Genomic DNA, 7,964 nt, shown 5'->3' with positions numbered 1-7,964 from the left:
ATGCTGACCTGTTGTGAGGAGTGAAGCGAAATGGGTTTAGAGGTGAAAGGCGATGCAGCGGTAGGACCTAAACATCCTAAAACAACGAGCTTACCTCCAGGGTGAGCTGCGAAAGCTGCAGCCACCGTGTTGATCAGGTTAGTGAACTGAGCCTGAGTCATGTTGACGTTTCCTCGTCCGCGTCCACTCATTGTCTTCATAGCCAGAAAACATAGTATGAGTGTGATGTCGTAACATAGCGAGAATGAGATAGAAGAGGGGAGGCATATCTATCTAATCAGGCAAACTAGTACATATAATAGAGCAGAAAGCATAAGACAAACAAGTAAGTAAACATGGGTCCGAGCTATGAGGTCAGATAAGTCGAGTCTTGCACTTGGAGTGTAGTGTCGTCACGAGTCACGGGTTATAGTCTGGTTTTTCTCAAAAAGATTTTCCCCCTTTTTAAAACCAAGTTCACTATAACCAATGGCTCTGATACCAATCTGTCACACCCCCAAATTCCACCTGCGGAGTATCACCCGCTTGAGGGCATGACTGACCAGGATCCAGCCACCAATTATACTGAATAATTGAATTAATGACCATAGTAATACTTACTAACCATACGATCAGTAAATATCATGTTCAGAGTTTAAGGTTTTAAGTTCAAATAGTGGTAAGTAGCGGAAGCATAAGTAAAAACAGTTTTAAAACAAGGTTCATAGTTCATGTTTATTTACCACCCAACACAGGGGTAGACGAACACTACACATCCCCAAGCAGCAGCTCCTCAGTCACTGGTTACCTGCAAAGCATGCAGTAAGGTGTCAACAATAATGCTGAGTGAGTTCACTAGTTGTCCAGTTTTAATTACCAAAAACTTGTTTCACCAGTTAATTTATCCGTTTATACATGCCATGGGGAGCTACCCCAAAAGTTAGCGACTAAACTGTTTTTCCAATACCGAACACTAGGTAACCGTTTGCGTTTCCGCAGGATGCCCCGATATCAATGTTCTATCATCATTGACGGATGCCTGAGTACATTAGTTCACGACCGATCCCATACCATGGCACGGTGTGAGGTTGGTAAGACCTAAATAGCGCTATCAACTAATAACCCGTTCGCCTGGCCCCGGCGACTAATCGGTATTATGTAGTAGGGACTTGAGTGATAGAGTTTCGTTTAGTGCCGTTTGTTGCAATCCGTATAAACAGTAATTAACTAAAGGTTCCCAATAACAAGGGAAGAAAAGTAAGTTGTATCCCTCATAAGGGGATAGTGTTGTTTTTAGTTCCGTTTCCCAAACCACCGGGAACGCATGCTTTAAGTTGTGAACTCACCTTGGGTTGCTCGGTAGATTAAATACCCGGTCAATCACGTTGGTCACCACGTCCTAGCATGGTTACCAAATATAGGTCAAGTTGGGGTACAAGTAATCACGTATAGCGAACACGTATAGACACACTTAGCATACATACATTCAACAGTTGGGTTATTGGGCTTGCTCTAACATTTTCACAAACAAACAGTAACAGAAACACATGCAGCCCAGTCAACAGATAGCCCAACAAGTCGTGGCCCAATAACACGTAGGCAGCCCAGTCGAGACAAGGGTGGTCTCGACTCGAGAATACACGGTCTCGAGTCGCAACAGGGAGATCTCGAAGAATCACGTTTTGGTCTCGAGTGTGCTGCTTGCGAGTCGCTATCTCAGGTGTCTCAAGCCCAGTCTCGAGTCGAGATCATGTCGTCTCAAGTCGAGACCTTGCCGGTCTCGAGTTCCTGAAGTCCGTCTCGAGTCATCATGCCTTGGTCTCGAGTCGCAACCGAGGGTTCCGACTCGCAACCACAGTTACGTGCACCAGAATCCTTCTAGAACCTGTCCAATGTACTAGCCAATAGAATTTCATATTTGTGATAATGTGTACTAACCAATAACATTCCACCAACATGTTTTCTTGTCCGGTTATCAACCAAAATGGATCAAATAACATGATTTTCAAATATTTTTGTGACATTCATATTGTTCTTCATATTATTCATCATATTATCAAGCAATCACGTTTACTAAGATTCAAACATTCATTTTCAGTTATGCATATCATTCGGTATCAAAACCATCTAACCAAACATCTAACATCAATCGGATAACATAGCCATTTAACAACTCATCTTAACAAAATCGGATAACACAACCAAGCAATTATGAGCAAGATATCTAAGATAGAAGGATCACTCTAACACTTCACATAATCCGAATGGTTCTAATCCTCTTTTTACCCAACCGTTCACATACAAAACATGAAGGAGCATGGTTAATCAAGCAAAACATGTTACTCATATCATCAAACAAGCATCTTTACATAACCATCATACACAACAACAATCTTTAAACATTCAACCAAAAGAGATACTAACCGGCTGGACTTAAGGTGTGAGATTATGATGAACAAGCTTCAAATTAAGAATGATGAGCTAGAACCGAGAGTCCTTGGTTGAATCCGAGAGAGGGAGATGAGAGGAGGTTTGTGATGATGTTGCTAGGGTTTTAGTGAGGGAGAGGTAGAGAGTGTGAGAGTGAAATGAGGGAGAGTGTTTGCAAAAATGGTAAAGGTTGGTCACCCTCAAGGGTTTTATACCCGTCTCGAGTGGGTTGAGGGCTCCCGAATGGGCTTCTCGGTTGCATGGCCCAACCGGCCCGCTTGTTACTGTTCACTCGAGACCGGGAGTGGTCTCGAGTCAGATCCTTGGGGGTCTCGGCTCACTTGTAATATACACACATATATATAACGTACATACATACAACACATAATAACAGAATTTCCATAGTTTCTCATTTAATAATATACGTACACGAAACGTTGAATCAAGAAGGTTGCTCGGGAAACCCGAAGTGTCACAGTTAAAGTGGATTGAATTTCTCTTATAACGTGCAAAACACAGTTTTAATCAATCCTTGAAAGAATCAGACCTAAAATCGACCTAAAACATGATCAATTTGACAAAAATCTGGCCGATTGGATGACGTCAGCACCATTTCGCACGGAATAGACTTTCATTTTGTTTGAGATAGTCCATTTCGTGTGTAACAGATCTTCATTTCGCATCAGAGTGTCATTTCGCGTGAAACAAACTTCCATTTCGCACGAAATGGTCCATTAGATTCCATTTCTCTTGAAAGTGATCATTTCGCACCAGAATTGTATCCATTTCGTACGAAGTGAATTTGAACCTGGTTATTTCGCTTGAAAAGGTTCCATTTCATTTCAAAAGGTCCACTGTTGTCAATCCGCACCAAAGGATCATTTCGCACCAAAAGCATTTCGCATCAAAGTATCCATTTCGTTTGAACCTGTATTTTGCTTGAACATTGTGATTTTGTAAATTTTCAACACCAAAACATGGAAGAAGAGTTTTATAACGCGTTTGCCACTGCTCCAGCTGCTCCAATCACAGTTGCGAGACTCTTGAAATTGAAAATGAAACGGGAACGTCTCAAAAGCCTCCAAAGCTTATGTACATCGAAGATTTTAAAAGATGGCAAAACCGTTTTGAAATTTGGGTGCAAGCTTATAAGTTTGATGCATGGGTTTTGTTGGACAAAGATTATGAAAAACCAAAAGATGACCATGGAAATGAAAAGCCCTTAAGTGACTATTCAGCGAATGAGAAGTTAAAATACACCAGTGAGAAAATGATGATTAGCATTCTCCAACAAGCGGTAAAAGAACATATCTTTGTTTTGCTTCAACATGAGAACACTGCTAGACCAATTTGGTTGGCATTCTTCAGAAGTTTAAGGGAAGTGCTGATATGATAAAAAATAAACGTGCTTTACTAAAGAAATCTTTTGATATGTTTACAGCTAGTAAAGGTGAAACAACTAAGAAGACTATCGATAGATATTGTCATCTTGTCCAGGAAATGAAAAGATTGGAGATAACAAAAGAAGATGATGAATGGGTTGATAAGCTATCTGATGCGTTACCACAAGATAAATGGGGAACATATCTGTTGATCTTAAAATATATGAGAAAATCTGAAAGTATGAATTTGTGTAAATTCATTCAAAATATTGAAGAACATGAATTAGATATTCAGAAAACTGCTATCATGAATAATCCTAGTGCTCAACAAGATGAAAGTTTATACTATAGAGGAAGCAGATTTGAGACTACTCCGAGTCCGAAGATTCAGACTGCGTTCAGTGCTGATAGTACTTCAGGAACAAATGTTAGCACTATGACTCAGAGTGGTTATTCAAGTTTTGATCCGAATTTCTCAACACCAAGTTCTCAACGACAGAGTTCAACAAATCTGCAATGCAATGTTACATTGAATATTCAAAATGGTCAAAATCTTTCTCCAGAAATGGCTAAGCAACACATGGCATCACTTGTTACTATGTTAGAATCTTATGAAAGCTTAGTTTCTGGAAGAATTGGAAATCCAATGCTTACTAAGGAGGATTATGATCAGATTGATCCTGAGGAACTTGAGTTAATGGACCTCAAGTGGTGTTTAGCTAGTGCTGTAAGAAGAGCAGAAAAATTCAAACAAATCACGGGTAGAGATGATCTTCGTGACGCTGCTACATCTCCGTTAGGGTTTGGTAAATCAAAGGTTACTTGTTTTCGTTGCCGAGAAAAAGGGCATTTTAAACGAGAGTGTACAAACAAAGAAGCAACCGGAAGACAAGATCCGTTTGGAAATAACGATTATCATCGAAAAGCGATTTATCATCAGATTGCTTAACAATCTTCATCATCCCGTGCTATTGAAGATGGAAAGAAGAAAGCTTATCTAGTAAATCAAGATGATGAAAAAGTGGCAGAGGGATTTAGCTGGGACAAATACGTTCCGGCTGATTCAGCATTTGTTGCTCAAATTTTGGAAGAAGAAGCAGTCAAATCTAAGCCAAAAAGAGTGAAAATTTTCAGATCATCAGAAAGTGATGAAGATACTGATGATGAGGAAGAGTACATTAATAATGCTAGAAAAAGTTTAGACTCATTCAGTTTTAATTTGTTTTTTTCAGATAAGATCGAGATGTTGAATGAGAAGAAGGCTGCTAGATTGAAGAGAGAATTGGAAGCAAGAAGGATTGCTGAAGAAAACGCAAAAATAGAAGCTGAGATAGCAAAAGTGGAAGAAAAACCAACAGTGAAGGCCGAAGTTGAAGAGAGTGAAGAAAAAATAGAATTTGATGAAGAACAGAATGTGATAGAGAAGGTGGTGGAGAAAATAGTAGAGGTTGAAAAAATAATCGAAGTTGAAAAGATAGTTGAAGTCGAAAAGATAGTCGAAATTGAAAAGATTGTTGAGGTAACAAACCTTGTCTGAAATGTTTGGAACCTTGCTAACATTGTGAAGAGAAAGACAAGAAGATTAGTGAACTAGAAGAGTTGAAAGAAAAATTGTTGTTTGATGTGAAATACGTAAAAGAATCGTATGATGTGCTAAACAGAACAATTGATAGTTTGAACAAGACAAACTTAGGAGTAGATGCTGCTATGACGATGATGAGCTCAACTTTAATGACAAAGCAGAAGGTCATCAATGAGCATACTGAAGATTGTGCAAAGTTGAAGCAGGATTTGGAACTCGAAAAGATTGAAAATGAGAGAATCAAACGATTGCTGATGAGTTATATAGCTTGTGATTATTTGATTGATAGAGTTTATCCGACTGTTGCATGTCTTGAAGCTTTTCAAGATAAAAAGACGGAAGATACGGATTCTGGTAAGAAACAAAGTGTCAAGTATAACAAGTGTCCTCCTCCGATCTGGGAAAGTTATTCTCCCAGAAAACCAAATGAGGAGCGATTAAAAAAGGCAGTCAATATAAAGTTAAAGTCTGAAACCACTGATGAGTTACCAGACAACATTGACGTCACATTCACAGCGTCTGACACTGATCATGAGTCTGAGTTATTAAAGAAAGTGGTCGATCAGGTGTTGGATATGGATGAAGAGTCAAAGTCGGAGTCTAAATCTGAAAGTTCGAGTTCATCAGACAAGAGTCCGAGTTCTCCAGTCAAACGGGCTTACAATAAAGAATTCTTGTTATCGAAAAATAATTTGAATGATGAAACGTTTAAAGTAGCATATACTTTGAATGTTTCTGACAAATTATTTTCTGATGAGGAATTCCCAATAAGAAGTGTCAAAACTGAACAGATCAAACAGGCTTTCAAATTAACAGAATTTAATATTTCTGAAATAAAAGATGTAAATCTTACTGAAAAACCTAAAAAATACACTTCAAGAGTTCAACAAAGATTGAATAAGAAAAAAGGTTACAGTTCTGGTTATGGTTTTCAAAAGAAACCAAATCATAACGGTAATTTCAAAAAGAAAGGTTTAGGTTATATTCCCCCAGAAAATTATAAAAATGAGAAAAATTATAAACCAAAAACTAAATTTGTTTCAGGTACAAGTTCAGAGGAAGAGAAGGAGAAACTGTTCAGGAAACAGTCAAATCAAGAATTTCTCGCAGAAAGGAAAAAGAATGTGATGATGGTTTCAAAGCAAAGAGTTGAAAAAAGAACCTATTTCAAATGTCAAGAAGTTGGACACATTGCTTGGAATTGCCCAAAGTCCACTAACACAAAACAGGGAGTTTCTTCTAACTCTAAAATGAAGAAAAAATATGTTGATCAAAAAGAACAACCAATTGAAAAGTTTAAAGAGTTCAAAAATTCGACTTTCAAAGTTGGTGAAAGTTTGAAACATTTTTACAAAAGAAAAGTTGATTTGAACAAACAGAAATGGGTTGTTAAATATGAAGTTAGTTCTGACAATGAATCTGACTCGTCAAAGTCAGAGGAGTCATTTGTTTTGTCAAGAAATGGGAATTCCGTTCCAGAAATGAACGATGAAAACTTTCCACCATTGTCAAAAGAAAACTAAAAGTTAAAGGTTGGAAAGATTGAGATCTCAGATCAACTCTTCCTTGGTAAGGAAGAATTGATGCTGAAAAGGTTTTTAATGGAAAAGTAAAACATATTTTTGAAAAGATGGTTGATGGGAAGGTGAAAAGTGCAAAAGAGTTTTATAAATCAAAAAGATGGTGGATTAACGATGATGAACAATCACCCAAGGCTGGTCAGGCTTGGGTGACAGCATTCTCTACTTAAAATCCTGACTTGCCGGAACTCCCAGGTTGGTAATTGGGGAGTAGGAATCGGCATCTTTCTTGAGAAATTCACATTTGTGAAATTTCTTTCTACAAGTGGTAGTGTTCTTGAAAATTTGTCATATTTTAATCTTTGAATGTTGGTGCGCTACATCTGTCGACTTCGTCTTGTATCGAGTCTTAGTCTTAGAATGTTAGATTAGGGCGAATTGTACGAGGTTTCACTTATGTGTACATGTCCGTTCAAGGGAAACCTTATGAGAGGTTCCACTTCAATGTACATGTCCATTCAAGGGAAACCTTATGAGAGGTTCCACTTGAATGTACATGTCCGTTCAAGGGAAACCTTATGAGAGGTTCCACTTCAATGTACATGTCCATTCAAGGGAAATCTCCAACACTATAAATACCTTTCAAGGGAAACCATTTGTAACATTCTGATTTTCCATACCGAGGTGCTGCCGGTGTGAGAATCGATTGTAAATACTGTTATATCAATCAACAAAGTGATTTAAGTGAAGATCTTGCTATTTCTACGTCAGGTACTTGTTTTTCGCACCTGTATCTGATCAAAACTCCTCTGATTGACTCGTTCGGGTCAGAATCCGATCCTACAAGTGGTATCAGAGCTTCAGGAGGAGGAGTTCTACATAGATTTGCTGGATTTCATCACATATTCTTTCTTCTACACCTTCTTTCTTCATCAGAACGAGATTTTACGGTCGGAATTCGCTCAAAATTTCACAGATTATAGAAAATTGATAATAGTCAAACCCTTGAAAGTTTCATATCAAAATTCGACCTAAAAATGGACCAAATCACCTTCGGATGAGGTTTCGCTT

This window comes from Helianthus annuus, chromosome 12 (assembly GCF_002127325.2).
Source record: "Helianthus annuus cultivar XRQ/B chromosome 12, HanXRQr2.0-SUNRISE, whole genome shotgun sequence".
In the NCBI taxonomy this organism is placed as follows: domain Eukaryota; kingdom Viridiplantae; phylum Streptophyta; class Magnoliopsida; order Asterales; family Asteraceae; genus Helianthus; species Helianthus annuus.
The sequence above is the reverse complement of the archived record's forward strand: the minus strand, read 5'-3'. Positions refer to the sequence as shown.